Source organism: Mustela putorius, unplaced genomic scaffold (assembly GCF_011764305.1).
Source record: "Mustela putorius furo isolate JIRA1106 unplaced genomic scaffold, ASM1176430v1.1 tig00003972_pilon_pilon_pilon, whole genome shotgun sequence".
Classification (NCBI taxonomy): Eukaryota; Metazoa; Chordata; class Mammalia; order Carnivora; family Mustelidae; genus Mustela; species Mustela putorius.
In genome coordinates, this window is record NW_025422115.1 from 9,457,453 (window position 1) to 9,482,093 (window position 24,641).

The 24,641-nt window shown below is 38.3% G+C and overlaps 1 pseudogene; it reads right to left on the reverse strand.

Moving 5' to 3' along the window:
* Positions 1–3,172: 3,172 nt before the first annotated feature.
* On the reverse strand, positions 3,173–9,444 carry LOC101676328 (annotated as a pseudogene).
* Between the last annotated feature and the right edge of the window lie 15,197 nt (positions 9,445–24,641).

A 24,641-nucleotide genomic window follows, 5' to 3' on the forward strand; every position in this document is an offset into this window, starting at 1 on the left:
TTCATTTTAAACACATAAATTACTATAGTTCCCATACACTACAAACTCAGCCTTCTCTATTATTAATGTCTTATATTAATGAAGCATTTCCTATAAATAAGCAGATATTGATGTATTATTTTTAGTTGAAGTCCATAGTCTATTTATTTATTCTTAGTTCTAGGATCCCATGGGATCACAAGATACCACATTATATTCAATTTTCAGGTCTCCTTAGGTTTCTCTTGCTTGTGATAGTTTCTAAGACTTCCCTTGTTTTTCATGACTTTGACTGTTTTGAGTCCCAAGTATTTTGTAGTATGATTCGCTATTGCAACCGGTTCTTATTTTTCCTCCCAAATAGAATGGTGTTATGGGTTTTTGAAAGAAAAAGCACAGAGATTAAGTACATTCTCATAATATCTTATCAAGGGTACATAATGTCAACATGGTTTATCACTGTTAATGTTGACCTTGATCACTGGGCTGAAGTAGCATTTGTCAGGTTTCTCCACTAAAAGTTACTGTTTGTTTGTTTTTTTTCTCTCTTCATACTGTACTTTTTAGAAGAAATTTACTTTGTACCTTCTACACATAAGGAGTGGAGAGCCATACTTCACTTCTGTGATGTAATATTTATCTCCATAAATTATTTGGAATTCTTCTACATAGAGTATTTTTCTCTTCTCTTCCAATAATTAATTCATTTAAGTCTGTGTGGACACATGGACACATTTCATATGTTTGGCTGTGATCCAAAATTGTTTTGTTTCTCTAATTGTTCCACTTTGGCCATTGGGAGCTCTTTGTGCTACTTTTATGAATGGAATTTTATTTTCTTATTGCGGAATAATTGAAGTATATTAAAGTACATATACTTGAAATGAAACTGAAGTATGCTGAAGTATGCTAACATACATGTACTTACAGTCAGTTTTTTTGTTTTTTTTTTTAAATATTTTATTTATTTATTTGACAGGGAAAGAGAGCACAAGCAGGGAGGAGCATCAAGAGAGAAAGGGAGAAGCAGGCTCCCAACTGAGCAGGGAGCCGGATGTGGGGCTCCATCCCAGGACTCTGGAATCATGACCTGAACTGAAGGCAGACACTCAACTGACTGAGCCACCCAGGCACCTCTTACAGTCAGTTTTGACATAAATACATATACATATACCTATGAAATATAGGTATATATACATATATATACATATACCTATGAAATATAGGTATATACCATATAGGTATATATACCTATATACCATTATCACAAATAAAATAAAAAATTTTATATACTATGGAGTATTATGCCTCCATCAGAAAGGATGAATACCCAACTTTTGTAGCAACATGCACGGGACTGGAAGAGATTATGCTGAGTGAAATAAGTCAAGCAGAGAGAGTCAATTATCATATGGTTTCACTTATTTGTGGAGCATAACAAATATCATGGAGGACAAGGGGTGTTAGAGAGGAGAAGGGAGTTGGGGTAAATTGGAAGGGGAGGTGAATCATGAGAGACTATGGACTCTGAAAAACAATCTGAGGGGTTTGAAGTGGCGGCGGGGTGGGAGGTTGGGGTACCAGGTGGTGGGTATTATAGAGGGCACGGATTGCATGGAGCACTGGGTGTGGTGCAAAAATAATGAATACTGTTTTTCTGAAAATAAATAAATAAATTGAAAAAATTTTTTTTCATTACCCTTAAAATTTTCTCTCCATCACTATCCCCATGCAACCACTAATTTCATTCAGTCACTGCATATCAGTTTACATTTTCTTGAATTTATATATGCATTTACAATTTTTGTTTTACCTTGCTTTTTTCACTCAGCATAATCATTTTGACTGTCACTTGTGTTGCATGAGTTACTGAATAATATTCCACTGTATAGATATTCCATTCACTTGTTAAAGGGCATTTGAGTTATTTCCAGTATTTTGTTATTACAGATAAAAATGCGGTATACATTTATCTATAGATCTTTGTGTGAACATATGATTTTATCCCTCTTGGATAAATAACCAGAAGTAGAACCTTGGCTTATATGGTAGCTGTATGTTTAAATTTTAGGAAACCATAAAATTGTTTTCCAAAGGAGCTGTATCATTTTATATTCCCACCGGCACATGAATATCTCAATTTATTCATATTCTCATAACACTGATAAAGTCAGTATTTTTCTTATTTTAATTTTTTTGTTATAACATTTAGTGATTCTAATGCTAGTGGAATGTTACCTTATTTAGTGGCTTTAACTTATGTTTCTCTGAAAAAATAATATCATTGGCATATTTTTATGTATTTATTGGCTATTTATTTTTTTATTTGTGAAGTACCTGTTCAAATATTTTCCTTACATTATTATTAGTTTGTTTTTGTTATTGTTTTGTAAGAACTCTTTCTGAATATCAGTACTTTGCCTGATACATTTTTACAAATATTTTCTTTCCACTTATGGCTTGCCTTTTAGTTTTCCTAATAATTTTCTTTGCTCTTTAGAGAGCAAAAATTTTTTGTTTTGGTTAAATTATATTTATTTGTGCATGTATATATGTATTTTTGTTTTACAATTTGACATTTGTGTTGCATCTAAGAAAACTTTCCCTACCCCAACACCACATAGACTTTCTGTTTCCTTCCAGAAGTTTTATAGATTTCGGGGTTTTTTTAGGTGTGTAATCCATTTGAAGTTCATTTTTTTTTTATGGTGTGAGATAATGGTTGATGTTTATTTTATTGCTAATGGTTTTCCAATTGTTCAAGCATCCTTTATTCAAAATATTTTTTTTCCACATTTAATTGTCTTGGAACCAGTGTCAGAACTCAGATCTGTACTATACACATAGTAATAGACTGTGTTCCATTTATCTACTTGTCTGTCTTGATGCCAAAGCCACATTGCCTTGATTAGTGAATTATATGAAGTCTCAAAGTCAGGTGGAATAAGTCTTCCAAATTATTTTCTTGTTTAGTTTTATAAAAGTCTATTGTAGTTTCATGTAAATTTTAATATTAACTTGTCAATTTCTTTAAAAAAATCTTTCTAGAATTTTATTTGGAATCATGTTGAATCTATAGATCAAGTTGGGGATATTTGCTATCTTTCTTTTTCCCACTGTCTTTGATTAGGTCTTTATTCAAAATTAGCTGTCTAAATGATTTGACTTTTATGGAACAAAAAAATGTAAGATTTTAGGCAGCAGGATTCTTATCTTCCATGGTGTGTTTCTTTTCTGAAGCCTTCTTGTCAGCTGCTGGTTTCTTGGTAGTTGCAACTTTTTTTCCCTCCAAAGGTTTCTTCTTCTGCACACCAGTAGCCTTCTTTCCCTTCTTTCCTACCGTGGGCTTCTCGCCCAGACCCCACTTCTCATCTGATTTGGCTTCTAAGTTTCCTGCTGCCGTATCCATCCAGAGTTTGTAATTCTTGGCCTGGCGATGAATGTTGTTCTCATGCATGGTCTTCGCATATGGATTTAGCTTCAATATGATTCTCGGGTTCTTCTTTGGATTCTTCTTCAGGTCTCTGTCATGAATCTTCTTGCATGATGCTTAGAGGGCTCTTTGAATCTCTGGGCTTTTCAAGATTCTGCTAAGGTCCGTATTAAGCATCTTATACATGGGAATGTTGTAGTTACTCTTTTTAAAAAAAATTTTTTTTAAGATTTTATTTATTTATTTGACAGACAGAGATCACAAGCAGGCAAAGAGACAGGCAGAGAGGGAGGAGGAAGCAGGCTCCCCACTAAGCAGAGAGCCCGATGTGGGGCTCAATCCCAGGACCCTGAGATCATGACCTGAGCCCAAGGCAGAGGTTTTAACCCACTGAGCCACCCAGGTGCCTGTTGTAGTTACTCTTGAGGCAGGCAGCCTCACACCAAGTGCCAACAGATTGTGTAACTTGCAGAAAGCTCTTTCAGTCCAAATGCAGAAATGTCTCACAGGTCCACCAGAAGCAAGTTTCAAAATGTTCAGTTTGCTTACATTAAGTAAAGTAATTCCTGGGATGATTCTGAAAGCCTCGATGATACCGTTGTCTTCATTATAGGTGATGTAGGGTCCCCTGTGCTGCATACGATGATGGTTTTTTTGTTTTGTCCTTGACAGCTCTCATTCACTGGGAAGCACAGACCTCTTTGATATTGTTCCTTTTTGATATCATAGAACTTTTTTATATCACCCCATTGATATCATAGACCTTTTTGATATAATTTAAGTTTCTTAAGAAGCAAAACAGACTTCTTGGTCTTCTTGCAACCTTCAGCTTTATCTTCAGCCATGAAAGGAAGTTCAGGATCTTCCTCAATACGATGACTGTTAGACATGACTAGTGCTGGTAAGGCTGAGGCAGCCAGGGCAGAGCAGATAGCACATTGCTTCTTTATTGTGTTCACTCTGCGGTGCCAATGGCGCCAGGTTTTGGTTGGTGCAAACATGTGGCCACCACAACACATATTTCCAAAAGCATCCTGGCCTTTTAACGTTTGTTATTATTTTCTCAATAAAATAGCTTTATTGAGGTATATTTAACACTTAAAAATATGAATACATTTAAAGTGCACAACAAGATATGTTTTAACATATGAATATACCTATTAAACTATCACTATAATCAAGAATGTGAATATATATGACATCCCCTCAAATTTTTTTCATGCTGCTTTATATCATTTGTTCCTTCACCTCTCTAGTCTGCCCCTATCCCTAGTCAACCTCTGATAGCTGTCCCTATACACCAGTTTGTGCTTTGTAGAATTTAAATAAAATTCTCTTTCTCTTATTTGGCATAATTATTTTGAGATTTGTTTATGTTGTTGCATGTATCACCACTTCATTCTTTTTTATTGCTAAGTAATAGTCCATTGTATGAATATAATACATTCTGTGTATTCAATCATTGATGAGAATTTTGGATTTTATAGGTTTTGGCTTTTACAAATATAGCTGCTATAAAAATTCATTTGCATATTCTTGTATGAATATATGCCTCAATTTCTCTTGGGTAAATAAATACCTAAGTGTGAAATGACTGGAATGCATGGTATATTAATTAATTGATTTTCAGATGTTAAATCAACCATACACTGCTAGGATTAATCCAAACCGGCCACACATTTGCTCTTCTTCACATGTTGATTCAATTTCTTTGTATTTTGTTCAGGGATTTTGTGTTTATAGTCATTAAAGCATTGCTCTGTGGTTTTCTTTTCTTGTAATATCTTCTCCTGGTTTTCATATCAGAGTAATTCTTGTCTCATGGAATGGATTGAGAAGTACTCCTTCCTCTTTGATTTTTATGTAAGAGTTTGTAGTTAATGTAGAATTAATATTATTTCTTGCTTAAATTCCTTAGTGAAGATATTTGGGTCTGGTAGCATTTTTTCACTTGTTTCCTTTTTAAGGATGTTGAGTATAATTTTAATTTCCTTGATAGAGGACAATTCGTGCTATCAGTTTCTTCTTGAGTGAGGTTTCTAATTTATATATTTTAAAAAGTTGTCCATTTCATGTACCTTGTCAAATTTATTGATATAAAATTATTAATTATAGTCCATATATTTCTTTGAACCTGTAGAATCTGTAGTAATGTCACTTGAAGGTAGTAATCTGCATCTTCTTTCTTTCTGATCAGTCTGGCTAGGGGTTTATCAGTTTATAGAGTTTCTAAAAGAATTGACTTTTGATTTCATCAATTTGTTTTTTGGTTGGTTTTCTGTTACATTAGTTTCTATTTTTAAATTCCATTTCTTCTGTATATAATCCACTATGTTTGCTCTTTTTTCTTTCTGGTGGCCTCTGTGGTCATTGACTTGAGACCTTTTCTTACTCTAACATAATTAAAGTGGAAGCCCACAAATTTAATGTGTTGTGTTTTCATTTGCATTTATACTTTCTAGTTTCCATTGTGGTTTCTTTTTTTTTTTTTTTTGATCTATGTGTTATTTATAAATGTGTAAATTAGTTTCCAATATTTAGAGATTTTTTTCCCACCAGAGATGTTTCTATGACTGGTTTCTAGTTTAATTGTTTATGGCTAGAGAATGTACTTTGTTAGACTTAAATCAATTTAATTTATTGAGACTTGTTTTAGAATCCAGAATATGTTCTACCTTGGTTAATATTGTTTCTGCAGCACATGAAAAAAAAGTATTCTGATGTTGGTTATTGGAATGTTTTATATGTCAATTAAGAAAAGTTGGTTAACTGTGTTATTAAAGTCTTCTGTGTTGTTACTGAGTTCCTGTTATTTGTTCTATTAATTCTTATTGTTAAAGATTTTATTTTTAAGTAATCTCTACACCTAATGTGGGGCTTGAACTCATGACCCCAAGATTGAGAGTCACATGTACTACCAACTAATCCAGCTGGGTGTCCCTCTATTAATTCTTAAAAATTAATAAATATTAATAATTATTTAAGTCTCTGACTGTAACTATGAATTTGTCTATTTCTCCCTGCAGTTCTGTCAGAGTTTGCTTCAAGTATTTTGAATGGGTGGTTGCATACATATTTAGGATTGTCACATCTTCTTTAGCTGACCTCTTTATCATTGTGAATTAAGCTTATTTTTGATAGCATTCTATCATCAAGAATTGACTATTTCTGATATTTGAGCAAATTTAGTACTATTTATATTATTTTTAACATGGTTTACAATTTTCTATCCTTTTTCTTTTAAGTGATTTGTATCTTCATATGTAAAACATGGCTTCTCTGTTTCTCTCTCTCTTTCTTTCTTTTTTTTTTTTTTCTTGTAGATACTGTATAGTTGGATCTTGAACATTTAATCTAATATGCCAATCCCCAACTTTTAATCAGAGTGGTCAGACCCTTTAAAATTACTGTGATAATTGGCAAAATTAGCTTTAAATCTTGCTATTTTTTTCTGTTTATCTCTTTTGTACTTTGTTTTCCTTTTTTCCTATTTCTCCTTAGGTAAAATGAGTGTTATTTATGATTACAATTTAACATCTGTTGGCTTATTAGTTATAGCTCTCTGTGTTATTGTTTGGTGGTTGCTTTAGGATTTATAGAATGCATCTTTAAACTATCACAGTATATCTTCACGTGATCTTATAAAAATTTTAGTAGAACATAAGAACTGTACAAAGTATATTTTTTAGTTATCCTGGCCTTTGTGCTATTACTGTTATCCATATGATTTTATACATTTTATAAACTCCACAGTACATTACTATCACCGTTGTTTAAACAATTTTCTTTCTTTTTTTTTTTTAAAGATTTTATTTATTTTACAGACAGAGATCACAAGTAGGCAGAGAGGCAGGCAGAGAGAGAGGAGGAAGCAGGCTCCCCGCTGAGCAGAGATCCCGATGTGGGGCTCGATCCCAGGACCCTGGGGTCATGACCTGAGCCGAAGGCAGTGGCTCAACCCACTGAGCCACCCAGGTGCCCCTAAACAATTTTCTTTTAAATGGGTTTAAATAATAAGAAACAATCTTGTATATTTACCTAATGTAGTTATCCTTTCTGGTCTCTTCATTCAATGTGTAGATCCATATTTCTATCTTTCTTCTGCCTGTTGGATTTCCTGTTTTGTTATAATGAATTATTTTGGCTTTGTATGTATGAAAATATCTTTATTTTATCTTCATTTTTGAAATATATTTTCTCTGGATGTAGTAATCTAGGTTGACAGTTTTTACTTTCAGTGCTTTAAAGATTTCCCCTGTTTTAGTGCTTTCTTTCTTTTTTTTTAATGTTTTATTTTTTTGATTTCTTTTCAGTGTACCAGAATTCATTGTTTATGCATCACACCCAGTGCTCCATGCAATATGTGCCCTCCTCAATACCCACCACCAGGCCCACCCAGCCTCCCACCCCCCACCCCTTCAAAACCCTCAGATTGTTTCTCAAGAGTCCATAGTCTCTCATGATTCATCTCCCCCTCCAATTTCTCCCAACTCCCTTCTCCTCTCCATCTCCCCATGTTCTCCATGTCATTCCTTATGCTCCACAAGTAAGTGAAACCATATGATAATTGACTCTCTCTGCTTGACTTATTCCACTCAGCACAATCTCTTCCAGATTATGTTGATACAAAATTTGGGTATTCATCCTTTCTGATGGAGGCATAATACTCCATAATGTATATGGACCACATCTTCCTTATCCATTCGTCCATTGAAGGGCATCTTGGTTCTTTCCAGTTTGGCGACTGTGGCCATTGCTGCTATGAACATTGGGGTACAGATGGCCCTTCTTTTCACTACAGCTGTTTTTGTTTTTAAAGAGAAATTTACCATCACCCTGATTTTTGCTTCTGTGTGTATGACAAGTCTATTTTCATGTCTATTTTTTATATTTTCTCTTTATGATGGGTTTTGAGCAATTTGATTTTGATGTGCCTTGGTGTATTCTTTTTTCATATTGCTTGTGTTTGGAATTTAACATCTTTGATCTTTGACTTTATAATTTTTATCAAATTTGAAATGTTTTTGGCTGTTATTTCTTCAGATACTTTTTTCTGCCCTTCCCCCTCTATGAATACCAGTTACACACATATTAGACCACTCAAGGTTTTGTTCCACAGCTCACTGATGCTCTTTTCATTCATTAATTATTTTTTTCCTCTATGTGTTTGTTCTTGGATAGCTTCCATTGCTGTGTCTTCAGAATCACAAATCTGTTTTTCTGCAATGTTTGACATGCCCTTTGATTTATGTAGTATATTTCATTTTTTTGTCTCAGGCTTGTCATTTACATTTTTAGAAGTTTTATTTGAGTTATGTCTCTATTTAAATTTCTTGAGCACCTAGAATAGAGTAACAATGGAATGTTCTTTTCTATGTATCTTTCACAGATCATTTTCCTGCTTCTTTGCATGTCTAATTATTTTTAATTGTGGTCTGATATTGTGAATATTTTCCTGTTACATAATGGACTTTTTGTATTCCTATAAATATTCTTTTTTTTTTCCTCTAAGTAGGTTTCATGTCCAATATAGGACTTGAGCTCATTACCCTGAGATCAAGAGTTGCACTCTACTGACTGAGCCAGCTAGGTACCCCTAAAAATATTCTTGAGCTCAGTTTGCTGTTAGGTTACATGGAAACAGTTTGATCCTTTAAGGTTGTGCGTTAAGATTTGCTAGACAGGATCTAGTGTTCAATAAAGGGTTAATTTTATTGAGGCAAGTCTGTTCTTAGGATTCTACCCAATACCCTATAAACTATCTGTTCTTAGGATTCTACCCAATACCCTATAAATTATCCACCAATATGGTTTGGGGCGAATATATGATTTTTGGCCCATGGGAATGCAGGCACTGTTCCCTCTGATCCTTTTAGGACGCCTTTTTACAACATCTGGTAGTTTCTTCACATGCATACCTTGATCATAATCTGCTGACCACTCAAGGACTTTTTGTAGCTCTCTCCTCTCTGGTACTCTGCTGCATGTACTCTATGTGCCTTGCTCTGGAATCTCAGTTCTGTCTCCTCCATTCAGGCAATCTCCTGGACTCTGCCTGGGTTGTACCTCTCTGTGTTGTAATCTGGAAACTTGAGGCAATTGTACGGGTTGCTCCTATCATTTCCCATCTCTCAGGGATTACTATCCTTTGCTGTAAAGCCATGTTTCATTTGTTTTATCTATTTTTTTTCAAGTTGTTCTTTCAAGCATGAAAGCATTTTGCTCTATTTTATCTGGAAACTTAAGTTAACTGTTTTTAAGTCATCCCTGCCTCATTGTGTGGACTCCTTTGTCATTGTGATCAGTCACTCCAGCTTTCCCTTTCCTGCTTGACCTCCTTCCTCAGCCCTTTCCTTGACTCCAGATCCAGGTTAAATATTTCTGCAGTGATAGGAATTTCAGTGTAACTCTGTAAAATCCATGTTCTAGTTTACAACCTTAAGAAGTCCCTCATGTACCCCTGTTTATTATTATGAAAGGTATCTATTTATTTTTAATTAAATTTTTTTTTCTAAATTATAAGATGCAGAAGGAGATCACATATGAGGAAGTCTGTGTTAGAATACTGGCAGATGTGGTGAAGCATGGGGTGTATGCTCAGCCTCAGATCCAGTCTTCATGGGAAGTCAGATGTTCATTCAAGATCCCACAAAAAATTTCCATAATGTTCTCACAGGAGAAGTAGTGTGTGTCAAGCTCCTGAGTGTATTTGGCCTTTGGCTCACCGTCAAGTCTGTATATCCAAGGTTGCATGGTCCTACAGCACAATGTTCAGGAATCCTTCAGATAAATGCCTCTCAAAGGGGGCAAGGAATTAACTGCACCTTTGGATCCCATGGAGTGTCCAGAATGATGCCACTGGTTCACAATAATATCTTCTGTCAGTACCTGTTTTGCAAACATGATTTCTAATATTCCCATCCATGCAGGCTATATAGCCCTTTCCTTGTTTCCCCAGTGAAGAAATTCTGACTCAAGGAAGCAAAGTGACTTGATTTGTCTCAACCAGTGGGTTACAGAGGCCTGCTTCAATGAAGATGTGAAGAAATCTTCACAATGAAGATGTGAAGAAATCTTCAATGAAGATTTCATTCCTGAATATTTTTCAGTGCCCCATCTAACCCATTCTATTCATACCGTTATTTTGGAGACAGCAGATAACGCAATGCTGTCTTGTTTTAAATCACAAAGTAGCAGAATGGATCATTGTTATGAACTGCACCATGCCCTCCCCATCAAATTCCTATGTTGAAGTCCTAACCCCAATCTGGTTATATTAGGATACAGCACCCTTAAAAGGGGGTAATTACAGTTAAATGAGATCATAGAGTAGGACCCTAACCCAATGTGACTGGTGTCCTTATAAGAAGAGGGAGAAATACCAGTGATGGACACAAAGGGAAAAGGCCAATGAGGACACAGTGAGAAGGTGACAAAGGTGAGACAAGCTGAAGAGAAAGGCCTTAGGAGAAATAGTCCTGCCGACACAGCAATCTTGGACTTCCATTCTCCAGAACTGTGAAGCAAATAAATGTTTGTTGTTTAAGCCCTCAGTCTACAGTATGTTGTGGCAGCCTAGCCAGAATCCTCAAAACCAAAAAAAGAGTCAAAATCAAGATATCTGTATTCCTTTGCAAAATCTAACATTTTGTGGATTGGGGATGTTTGACTCTCTCATCAGTTCAGATAACTTGACTCTGTGGAGCTCATAAGCCAACATCTTGTTTAATAATTCAACCATCTCTCCAAACTCCAGGGAAAATGTCTGTCGCACCTCCTGGGAGCTGTGTTTGGAAACCATTTTTCTCAATTTGCTGAAGGTCCCTACTGAATGGTGGTGGCCCTGGTTTCTCGGGATAGGTAAATACAGAATAAGGCTCTGAAAGTGACATTTTCTGCCACAGGAGCCAGTATGGGCAATGTCCCTAAGAGCATCCTTGAATCCAAGTCAAAAGCCCCAGATCAAAGCAGCAAGAGGGAACCCTGAAGGACTGTTAGGGTGCCATGGTGCTTTGTAACAACCAGATTAGTGTGGGAGGCACCCTTAGTCACACATAATGCCCCAGAGAGGTGGGGGTGCTGAGCCTTTAAAAACTCATATGATGGACACAGGTGTTTGTTTGTTTTTAATATTCTAAGTACTTGTGATATTTCCCAAATTCCATAACTTCATCCACACTTTTCTTGCTCCTATATATTCCTTCCAAATATCAGACTTTGTTAACCCAGATACCTTCAAGCCTAGCTCATCAGCACCCACCTTCTGGATTTCTCTCTTCCTCTTATAGGGGGAAGCATGGTGATTTTGGTCATTCAGTGCCAGCCTGAAAAAGCACAAAAGAGATGTGGTATGTGACATGAGGGCAGAGTTCAGAATGTTCTCTGCCAACTGCAGTAGAAATCCTTTCCTCAGGGGAGGTGAGTAAACTCCACATAGCCCACGGTGAAGATGCCATCCCAGCCTGGAGCAGTGGTAGTTAAACTAGAAACAATCCAGCTTAAATTATTATATTAGTTTAGCTCTGAAGGAGCAAGAGGAAGAAGAGATCAATATTGATATCTTTATTTACAGGGAGTGGAGGGCGGAGGGCTGCATGTGTGTGGGCAGAGTGAAGAGGTTAAGAAGATCTGGATCCAGGCAGATCAACCTTTGTCCCCAGCTCCGTCCACACCAGTCTCTGGAAGCCCTGTATGGGGAGTGTCCAGAGAGGCTGAGAATGCCCTTCAGCTTCCACTGTGCCTATCTTCTCTTATACATTATGGCAGGATAGGGAGGAGACAAATGAGGAATGCATTCATGCTGTGTGATTAAATTCCCAAGCCAAATGTTTCCAAGTCTCCCCATTTTCCTCCACACAGAACCCCTGGAACCATGCCGCTAGAGGAGTCCTCAAGGCAGTTGCCATCATACTGAATGTCAGGACCGGATACCCAAAGACCACATCATAAGCTTTCCCCACAGCTCCTGGTGAAACCTGGTCTCCTGTGATCTTTAACACCACATAATCCAGCCATCATTAGCACTACCAAGGAATCTGATAGATGCAAAAGGCCCTTTCCAGATGGCGTTCAAATATTTACATGTGCAGTGGGATTAACATTTCATAGAGAAACAACAAATTCTTTTCCCACAGTACTCCCAAGCATCTTTGGCCTTACCCCCAGTGAGGCATCAGCCAGGGTATGCAGTGTATACCATGCACAGCAGAGTGGGGAGGGGCAGTGATAGAGGGTGGGGCCAGGGGAGAGAGGGAAAGAGAGAGAAAGAGAGAGAATTTGCATTACACAATCGTTTAACATCTCAAAACTGGACTTTTGCAAATCATGTCTGAAACTATAGTCTGAGATGAAAAAAGCATTTTGAGTTTCAAAGTTTAGGCCCTGACAAACAATGTGTGTTCATTTTGATTCTTTTTTTTTTTTTTTCGGTCCTGAAGAGTAGATCAGATTTTCATGGGATGGAGAGGGATGGAGAATTTAGAGAAGAAAAGGGGAAATGTGGAGTCCTGAAACTCTGAGCAAGATCCCAGGGCACTCCCCCAGAAGTCTGAGCCCTAGCAGAGAGAATAGGTGCAGATGACCAGAGGGTAGGGCAGAATCCAGATGACTCAGGGAATCTAGGAGTATAGAAGAGCCCACCTACTTGGAAAACCTGAATGCCTTACCCCCACCCCAGCATAGACATGGTCCTGGATCTGTGGTCACATAGGCTATTGGATACATAGCATCACAGAGCTCCCTTTTACTCCAGAGTTGCCTAAGACGCTTGTGTCAGGAGTACCACAGAAGGGTACCCAGCTCCTACCCCAGTTCTTCAGGCTCCAGAATGGCATAGGCTTTGGGGGACTACTTCTAGGTCCCTAAGAGAGCCTAAAGTCGCTTGGAGAAGGTTGGACTGAAGGGTCCCTGCATTCAGAAGTGAGAGGCAACCAGCAGCCAGCACACACCAGAGACTAGCTATGGAGATGCACTTCTCAGGGGATGGCAGATTGAAGGTGACATAACAAAGGATAGATACCCATCTCCACCCAGCTCTGAGGCCATGGCACCAAGGAACCAAAAAAAACACAGCCATAACCTGGCAGAAGACTGGAAGAAGAATACACATGTGGGGTGTGTGTGTGTGTGTGTGTGTGCGCGCACGCGTGTGTGTGTGTGTCCTGACCTGTCTAAAATTTCATTTTGGTCACCAGTGGAAAGGAGCTTAAAAAATAAATTATGTCATACAAACATAAATCAGCATTTCTTGAAAACTTCTAGATTCATAACCTACTACTCCGTTTTATTTATCTTTTAGAGCAAATTTTAAGCACATAATAAAACAGAGATATAGATGGGAGAAAGCTTTATTGCCAAGGATTTAAACCTCAAATAGATGTAATCCTACCTGTAGTTGAAAAGTTATAAATGTCATTATTGAGTGAATATTTTACTGCTATGGGAACTACCAAAAAACAGACATATAAAATTGCCATAGTTTTTTTTTTAACTTCTATGACAAAAACATACACAAAAATTATAAATCTATTAGACTTTCAAACCACAATACTGTTGAGTAGCAATTCAGTTCCTTTGGTGTGCCTCTTGGCATGCATGTGGTAGCTCATGAAGAACCAGCCTTGAAAGCAAAGCTTTAGTTAAGAAGAACAGGGTTAGATCAAAACCATCTATCCTATGTGGAAAGAGATCCCTATCGAGAAGTCCACAAATCACTAACAAAAAATGAAAAAGCAACAATAGCCACGAATTGAATTGGGACTGTACTAGGAGTACCTTACATGACTTAGTCACAGTTCCAGCAATGCCCTTTCCTGTGAGAGGCCTGAACCAGGCTCCATTTATTATTACCAGACCCTCAGGTGTCCCCACTCTAGCAAAGGGCCATGATGATGTTTCTGGTCCCCGGGTGTCACTGTCACCTGAAAACTGCCCCAGTACTTTTATGTCCTCTGCAGACTTGCATGCCATAGGCCTGGCCCAGGTCCCAGATGGTAGTCCAGCTTCTGCGGGTAGAGAACAGGAATATAAGAACCCTCCAGGATTCTGCCATTGAAAGCAAGGCCCTGCTGTTCTAAGACTAATATTCCAGCACAGTTTCTGTAAGACAGCTTAGGCTGTCACAACCAAATACTATGCACCAGCTAGCTTATACAATAGACATTTATTTCTCATGGTTCTGGAGGCTAAAACTCCAAAAGGAGGGTGCCAACATTGCCATGTTCTGGTGAGGACCTTTTTCCGGTTTGCAGATGGTCACCTTCTCACTGTGTCCTCAAATGGCAGGAGAATTAAAAAGAAAAAAAAAAAAAAAGCTCTGTGGTGTCTTGTCTTAGGTGTCTCTAACCCATCATGGAAGCTCCACCCTCATGAAGTCATCTAAACCTAATCACCTCCCAAAGGTCTCACCTCCTCATACCATCACACTAGGGGTCAGAGCTTCAACATAGGAGGTTTTGTGGGATGAAAACATTTTGTCTTTAACAGTATCCAAATAGAGGCAAGGGTTTCAATTGCCCAGTAGTCGCAAAACAGATGGGAGAGACTCCAATCCTTATTCATCATAGCAAGGGCTGCTCTCTGAGTTATTTAACTCCAGAGGCCAGAATCTCATCTGGCACGTGATGCTGCCTCCAGGGAGCATTGAATTGTTAGAAATTCAGGGAGTGTTGGGGATGTCAGGATAGGGGAAGTGTTGGGATTGTTGGAAATGTTGAAAATTTGGGGAGTATTGGGAGTGTTGGGGGGTATGTTGGTAATTTGGGGGTTATTAGAAGTGTTGGGAATGTTGAAGGGTGTTGGGAGTGTTGGGAATATTGGGAGTGTTGGGGATATGTCGGGAATTTGGGGAGTCTTGGGCATGTTGGGAATATTGGGAGTGTCGGGGATATGTTGGGAATTGGGGGGATATTCGGAGTATTAGGAATATTGGGAGTGTTGGGAATCTTGGGGGGTGTTTGGAGTATTGAGAATGTTAGGAGGTATTGGGAGGTATTGGGAGTGTTAGGAGTGTTCGGAAGGTTGTGAGTTTGGGAGTGTTGGGTGTATTGAGAATGTTGGGAATTTGCGGGATATTGGGAGTGTTGGGAAAGTTGGGAGTGTCAGCAATATAGACTCTAATCCTCAAAGTGTTCAGGTTTCCTGCTAGTTGTGGCACTTCTGCCATCAGGAAATTCCTTCACAGCTAAGGAGTCCTTAGTTGCAAACTTATCCTTTCTTAATGGCTCTCTTGCAACAGGGAGCTGAGGTACATGTCCCATTCCCTGACTGTGTGCTCTCACTTCCATGCCTTTGTATGTGCTGTTCTCTCCTCCAAGCACACCCTCCCTGCATGGTTTTCCTGGCAAATTCTCACTCACCTTGAAGTCCTCTCCTTGTGAAAGCTTCTACAACCCACTGAACAGTGAAATCATTCATAATTCCAGCAACTTTTAAAAATTTTTTAATTAATTTTTTTATTTTTTCAGCGTAACAGTATTTATTATTTTTGCATCACACAACAGTGCTCCATGCAATCCGTGCCCTCTCTAATACCCACCACCTGGATCCCCCAACCTCCCACCCCTCACCCCTTCAAAACCCTCAGATTGTTTTTCAGAGTCCACAGTTTATTTTTTACTACTAATATTTTACTATAATTATAAATTCTTTTAACTATGGTCTGAGCTCCTAAAGATCTCGACATTTGCTTTATTCCATTTCATGGCAGATGCTACTGGTGTCCTGCTGGTACTAAAGGCTGCCTGTGCCGGAGGTTCTCTTCCTGAGCGCCTATGTTCTCCTGTTGGGCGTATGCTTGGACTCACTCACAGGATAAGCCAAGAGTAGCAGGATGTGAATACCCTGAAACAGCCTTCAACCAGAGAATTTTGTGGGGAGTTGTGAGTGAGAATCCAACAACTAGTCTTGCTTGGGATGACTCTGAACGTGTTCGTATCCTCATCTCATAGTTGACTTCTGAGGACCCCAACTCCAAAAAGGAAGTCCCAGATTTTGGTTCAATGTCTGACTTCAGTTAGGTTCTTAATAAATTTTTGATGAACAAATTCAGCCCTGAAGTGAATCGGGAATCCATTCATTTATTCATGCATGTAATGAACATTTCTGGAGAATATATCAGGTTTTAGAAATTGTACTAGATGCAACATGGTGTGCCTAAATGATCATTTTAAGGAGTCTAAAATCGAATGCAGGAAATAATACATGCAAATTCATAATCTTACTAATTATCAATTTTAGTGTATTTACCCCCAAATTTAGCATCTTAAAACAACAAACATTTATTAACGTGCACAGTTTCTCTGGGTCAGGATCCCAGGGAAGCCTGACTGGGTACATCTCATTCAGGGACTCCCATGGGGTTGCAATCAGGCTGATGGCTCAGGCTGCATCATCTGAAGGGTTGGATGGGGCATCCACTTCAAAGGCAGCTACTCACAGGGCTGGCAAGCTGGGGCTGACTGTTAAAGGGAGGCTTAGTTCCTCTATGGGACTCTACAGTGTGCACATAGGATTCTAAGTAACTGCGGGGGTGGGGAGGGCGGGGAGGAGTCCTCTCGGTTTTCAGCTTTGCTGAGTCACCCTTTGGAACCTTGAGTTCAGCAAGCACAAGGAGCAGCATTTTCTGTCTTTCCCTGGGTGATCACTAACTAGGAGTTTAAAAATTCCTACACATGTTGAAAAGAGGGTTAGAGGCACAGAACCCTCTAGCTCCTCATTTTCTGGGGATGTTAGTATTCCTTGGAGAGCCAGGGAGGAGCCCTCCTGGTGCTCCATCCTTGGTGTGCCAGCTTTGAGCCCAGAATATGGCTGATCGTCTGCTGCTAAACAGTACAAAATGGCTGAAAATGAAGGTGCTGGCTTGACTTTGAGGAAGTTATGTGTCCTATCCTTGCCTCATTTTCCTTATGTGCAAACAAGGATGATCATTGTAGATACCCTATGAATTTGACTAGCGATGAAATGGGTTAACACCCATGGAGCACCGAGTGCCTGACATGCAGAAAACACTCAACACAGGCCACCTTTACTATTTTCCTGCTGGACCTTTTGCTTTCATGCAGAATTCTGCCACTGCTATGATAGGTCATTCAGCCAGACATCACTTAAAAAAAAATAAGAATCGAATTACTGAATTGGTAAAATATAAACAAAGTAATTGATGTTAGGGGCTTCATAATAATTGTGCTTTCAGGGAGACACACGACCCACTTCCTCTACCTGAAAGCACATCTGTAAAACCCATAATATCAATTACTTTGTTTATAAAATCATCACACACACACACACACACACACACACACATACACACACGACACACCTGCAGCAGTGTGGCAGACTGTTATGTGCAATAGAAGTGGTCAAATGAGGAAGAATAGAATTCCTTAGTATCAGAAGCTGGGTCCCTGGATGGGGCACTTACTTAACATTTCAGTAGGGGTGAAGGGACACAGAGATCTGCCAACTGTGTTTTGGGCGCAGGAACAGCATGGGTAGAGGTATAGAGGGAAGGGAGTTAGCCAGGGATGTCTGGATCCCCCCTTCTCAGGAAGAGAAGCTGTGATAACCACCCCTGAAGAGGTTCCTCCAATGCTCACCAGGGTTTTGGCACTCATGGTACTCATGGTTATCTTCCCTGAAGTTAAGGAGATACGGGGAAAAAAAAAAAAAAGAAGTGTTCTTGAATTAGATGTCCAGCCTGCCCTGAGCCAGGTCTGGAAGCAAATGAAAACCAAGGCTGAACTGAGATGAGCAGATGACATTGCTGAAGAAGTCAGTTATCTAAAAGACTGGGAGTAGGCTGGACAGCCAACAAAAGGAGAGCAGGAACCCAGCTCTCCCAGAGCAGAAGCCAGAGGGTCAATTTGGTATACTCTGAGGGGCAGCCTCATCCAGGCTTTCTGGTATGTGAGGTGACAGGCAAAGAAGAACCAGTAAGGACAGAGTAGAGTGGTAGGTATGGCCTGAGAGACAGATTAGAAGAGGTGAGGGGGTGAGGCTTGAGACCACAGTGACATTGGAGTTTTAGGAATTGGGATGGTGTTGGTGGGCTCAGAGGGGACTTTAGTGGTGTTGCTCCAATGTCTCCATGCAGGGAAGAACAGTGCATAAGACACTCTTTTTGAGTCAAACGTTCTTCTCTTCAGCATGAAGTCCCTACTCCAATCTGTTCCCAGTGGCTGATGCTCATCCCAGTGCTTGGTAACCACTGCTATGCTCTGCCTTTCCTCTTTCCCACTCACTCCTTCTTCTGGGAAGATACTGGCTCAGCCCCCAGTGCAGCTCTTGGCTTGGGAAGATGGGGAACTGTGGGCAGCACTCTTGGCTGTCCCCATGAATCCTCTAAATGGATGTTGGCGTCCACCCTGAGCCCACTTCCTCCTAGCTTTGTGCTGTCAGGAGGCCATGGCTCTGTAAACCCATTTCTTTGGCTGAATCTGATAAAACACTGGAGTTGGTTTTAACTTTTGATGGTGTGGAGGTTTGTAGATGTGTTCCAATGGTTCCACCACTCCCATTATTCTCAATTCAAATCATTCTGTGGGCAAATAGAGGGCCAGGGAGGTAAATCTGTCCCCTGTCCCCAGGCTTTCAATTCAGGAGGCTAAAGTAGATTTTCTTGTTGTGAATGCTAAACCCCACCAATTGTAGTATAAGCTACTTTCTATCAAGTCAAAGATGATTTTTCTTCTTAACCTAGTGTTCTCTGAAAAATGGGGACTTGTTGATTTTATCTCTGGATATGTTAATAAGGAGCTTCTCCCCAGTTGGTGGTGAGACCCAACTCTGCCAGCTCTGTGCCACACCCTCACGCATGTTCTCATGAGACTTGGCTAGACTAGGCTAGACTAGGCTGTGGAACCAGTGGGGGAGGGTAAGAAGCCTGGGCAGCTCCCCAGTGCTTAAACTCCTGAAGTGGGTAGGGATTGATGGGATGGAGCTCACCTACTGTCCCTCATTCCACTTGTTTTCCTTGTTATTTCCTCCATTTTATGATGTCTATTTTCTTCTGCTTTTATCTTCTTTCAAAATTATCTTTTGGCTAGGTATATGGTTTATAGACTTGTGGCAGACCTTCCAATGACTAAAGCCAACAGATAGTAGGTATGATGATGAAGCAGGTTGGAGTCCTGATGACATTGTTGTTCGGGCTCCTTGACCTCTCAGCTCTATTAGCCAATAATTCCCTTCTTGACTCAAGTTAGTTTAATTTCAGTTTATTCAACAAAATAATCCAGACTATTACTATACACACACACACACACACACACACACACACAAATTATCCTTGTAATTTATTGCATAGACATTAGTCAAACTTCTAGTACGATTATAGAACAGAACTAGATGCAGGAAGAGATGTGAATTGATATAAGATCCATCCATTCCTCTCAAAGAAGTTATATTCTTGTTGGTGAGGCAAGAATATATATATTCTTGTATAATATATCTCAGATTATATTATACAAGATTCAAGTAACAGATCAATTTAGAAGAGATCAGTGCCAGAATATGAATCTTTATTTTTTTATTTTTTTTTAAATATTTTATTTATTTATCAGAGAGGGGGGGGGAGAGAGCAAGCACAGGCAGACAGAAGGGCAGGCAGAGGCAGAGGGAGAAGCAGGCTCCCCACTGAGCAAGGAGCCCAATGTGGAACTCGATCCCAGGACGCTGGGGGATCATGACCTGAGCCGAAGGCAGCTGCTTAACCAACTGAGCCACCCAGGCGTCCCCAGAATATGAATCTTTAAACAATGGTCTTTTCTCTTTAGGTTTTAGGATAACAATGGCTGGTTCCAGAGAGTGAGACTTGAAGATCATTTTTCACTTAAAATATTTACCCAGAGATAGAAGAGACTCAAACATCCTCATTTTTCTGCTGAAGAAATGAAGTCCCAAGTAAAAAAGATCCAGGCAAGATCGACTGTAAATTGTTAGTAGATCTGGGACCCAACTCTGGCTTTCTTATTACATTAAAGTGTGGCACGACTCTGCTTTGCTTTATTTTGGATTTTTGGATCTGCTTGGATTTTAGCTGTTCAGATATAATCCAAGTATGCTGATGTAGGTATCCAGCTATATGAATGACAAAAACATTGCTGAACATTTATGTTTGCAATTCTCATCATCATCATCATCAAATAATTACTAAATACTGAATTATGCAAATTGAGCCCAATCTCTACATTACAAACTTGCAGGAATATTAAATCACTTATGATCATTGTATTAATTTGCTAAGGTTGCCATAACAAAGTACCACAGGCGAGGTGACTTAAACAACAGAAATATATATACTCACAATTCTGGACGCTAAAAATCCGAGATCAAGGGATTAGTTTGTTGGTTTCTTCAAAAGCCTCTCTTCTTGGCTTGAAGATGGTCACCCTGTGTATTTCCATGTGGTCTTTTCTCTGTATGCATCTGTGTTCTGATATCTTCCTATAATTATCTCAGACATAGTAGGTTAGGGCTCACTCATCTGAATGACCTCATTTTAACTTAACTATCTCATTGAAATGTTCTATCTTAAGGGGGACCTCGGTGGTTCAGTCCTTGAGTATCTTGAGTCCTTGAGTCCTTGAGTATCTTGAGTATCTTCACTTGGGTCATGATCCCTGGGTCCTGGGATGAAGCCCCACATCAGGCTTCCTATTTGGCAGGAAGCATGCTTCTTCTTCTCCCACTCCTCTTGCTTATGTTCCCTCTCTTGCTGTGTCTCTTTCTGTCAAATAAATAAATAAAATCTTAAAAAAAAAAAGGAAACTTCTATTTCCAAATCAGTCACTTTCTCAGGTATTGGGACTTAGGACTTCAACAAAAGAATTTGGGGGGTTGCATAATTTAGCCTATAACAGTCACTTACATTTTTCAAGACAACATAAAAAGAAATAAAAGAATATTAAGCATCATAGAACATAAACATAAAGGGAAAAGGAAAGGAGACTTCATCTTGGGCCCATGTATTACAGTACTTCATATGCTGAGGCTTCCACCTCTGCATAGATAAATCGCCCTCCCCCATCCGACTTAAAATCTTCAAGCTGTAGCCTGACACTTCTTCCCTCTGTCAGCCTCCAGTCAATAAGAACTCTGTATCACCCATTCACAGAGGCTCAGAAGCACAAGAAAGTCACAAGGCATCATCACATAGCTGAAACCATGATAGGCCACAGAGCCTATGAGACCCCTTACTTCCTCTTGTATGGTTTTGTTGTTTTCAGGGAATAGTAATGTACACATTAATTAATGTACGTATGAAATAAACAGGTTGTATATTAATTGATCATGTGCTGATGTAATTAACAATTTGTAATCTAATTAATAACTGTAATTAACATTACTTATAAACTTTCAACAATTATATAATTATTAATATAAGTATGATTGTTTTCATACTACATTAATATAATGTATCATGCTATGTTAAAATATAATTAATAATTTTATTTAATATATAGTAATTATGTATTACATATAGTACACATTAATATGCAATATATATTTTTATATAAGTAAAGTTATATGTTAATATATACTGTATGATACTTTTATTATATTATTTTTATTATACCATATGCAGTTACATTTTATATTGTATTATATATGGCAACATATAATGATTTTATATATCTAATTATATATTAATATATTATATTTAATATGTGTAACAAATATCAATATATTATTAGGATTATTATTTTATGTTTAATATAAAGATATTGAATATACTTAATATACATTAAATATATAATTATATTACTATATATTTATAGGTATATACTAATATACCTTATTTACTCTACTAAGATATTAGCATATATTAATGTATAATTCATACTTATTGTATATTAATATATACTATAAGTTATATATTATACTATATAATTACTATATATCAATTATGTAGCCAGGTCTTTAAACTCTTATCTTTGTATCCTTGAATGTTACTATATTAACTATGAACATAATTTGACCCTGGGTACTGAACTTTTCTGAGCCTCAACTTCCCTATTTTCAAAATGAAGACAATATTTGTGTGCCTGTTAGGAAGAACAGTTATGGCAATGGTGGATATGACACAAAGATGAAGTCTATAAAATATCAATCACACAATAAGGATGATTGCCTACCCAGAGGTTGCTGTGGTAGGGCACTGTGGCAATGCCAGGGCTATGTCCCTGCAGAATCATGGCTCCATTTATCGCAAAGGAACCATGATAGGCGCCACTTGCAGATAGTGTAGAAACTTTGTGATGAAGAATTATAGTTTGATTACATGCTGAGTAACTCCTAAAAAAAAATCTCAATTATCTTACATTTTGTTTGGCTGCTCATGGGGAAGGCTGCCCTTGAAACTTACACCACAATGAGGTGAGTGACATCAGGTAGTTTTGTTTGGGAAATTAGAAGCTTGAGGTTTGAAATAAAAAAAAAAAAGATAAGAGTGGGAGGAAATGTGTTAGCAGAAAATCTCGGAGAGAATTGGTAATTTCCTTGGCTGCTCCCAAGGCAAGTGCTTACATGCCTCCACACCTTCTTCTTCCCTGAGCAAGTTCAGCGGAAGATAAAACATATTCATTTGCCATCACTGAGATCAATTATATGAATTTCTAACACAGAATAGAAATGAGGAAGATGGGGAAAAAATAAATGAGGAAGATGAAATTTAAACTCAAAGTCTGTTAAGATGAAAATCTCTGAAGAAGAATTGTGTAAGAGGGTCCCACTATTACATTCCCGAACATAATATCAATATAAACAATAGCAACTGGCCTCTGGTTGTGGTCTGTGCACAGGCACTGATGGGTCCATTTCATGTGTTGCTTCTAGTCCTGAGATTGTAGCTCCCATGTTGGAACAAGACATTTGAGCTCACATAGATGACACAACTTCCTGGATGCCTCTGCCTCCCCAGCAGCCAAGTTAAGTGCTAGTTTGAAGAAGAATACCCTGTCTAAATGGGGAGAAACTGGAACTTTTCATTGGTGTTAGAATTATTTGGTTTGCTAACTATTTTGTGTTGAATTTAAAAAATAGTAACTTACTTAATTTAAATAAATAATATTTATTATATGCATATTTTATTTTAACATATAAATGTATACATATTTGTGAGCATTTAACACACTTTGTATTTGGTCATAATATATTTTATAATATATTCATAAAGCAAAAGAGACAAAAAACAGTATTTACCAGTTACATATGCACTTTGACCCCATGACCCTGTTGTGTTCTTTTTTTATTGGCAAAGTTGATTGTTAATATCTGTTATTCACTCTGCTTTACAGAGAGGAGAGAAGGAAGAAAGACAAGATCTTCTAGCACCACCTCCTATGCCCCCAAAACATGGTCATTACTGTGTGGGAAATATTTTGGCTATATAGTATCATACATTAAGTACTAACTTTATAACTTTTCTATCACCTTTCTATTAGAGTTTTCTTGAGCATTCCAGAACATCAGCTCAGGGAAGCCAGAGTCGGAGCAAGTGTATAGGGTGGATGCAGTGAAGGCTTCCAGAGTGGGAGAAACTAAGAGCGAAATGTGATGGCAGCTCTGTTGGAGCCATGAGGACCTCCAAAGACCTAACGATAGCAATTGTCATTCAGCCATTGAGAAAGGTTTAAATCCAGTATCCAAAAAACACTAACAACCTAGGCTGAGTGTGAATATGGTTTATATTGCCATATAAGATGTACATTTTGACACCCAAATACATTAACTCTATCATGTGGAATATTCAGGTCTGGAGAACATGCTTCTCACCTATGTCAGTCAAGCTGCTCCGGTAGACCGGTCACATGGAAACAACACTTAGCACATTGTAGGCAAGGCTATCCATTATCAATACATCCATCTAGATCAAATAAGCAATGATCATGTCACAGACAGAGGACTTTTTCGTCCTAAGTGGACTGGGAATTGTCAATGGGCCTCAAAAAGATAAGGTTTCAGATAGCATATTTCCATAATCGCACATCACTGCTTAGAATTTATCTCTCAGTAAAGAACTTCAAAAGTAGATTTATTTAAAGATAATTTTTCTGTATCAATGTATTTCTTCTGCTGTAGAGAAATAATATCAAATGCAGCCTATTGGCACTGTGTTAGAGAAACAAACAATTAGGGAAAAGGAAAATCCAGAATGGAGAATAGACTCAGGAGGTTGGGATCCTCAGATGAAAAAAGAGAGAGAGCCAGGACCCCCTTTATTGAGAGGTAT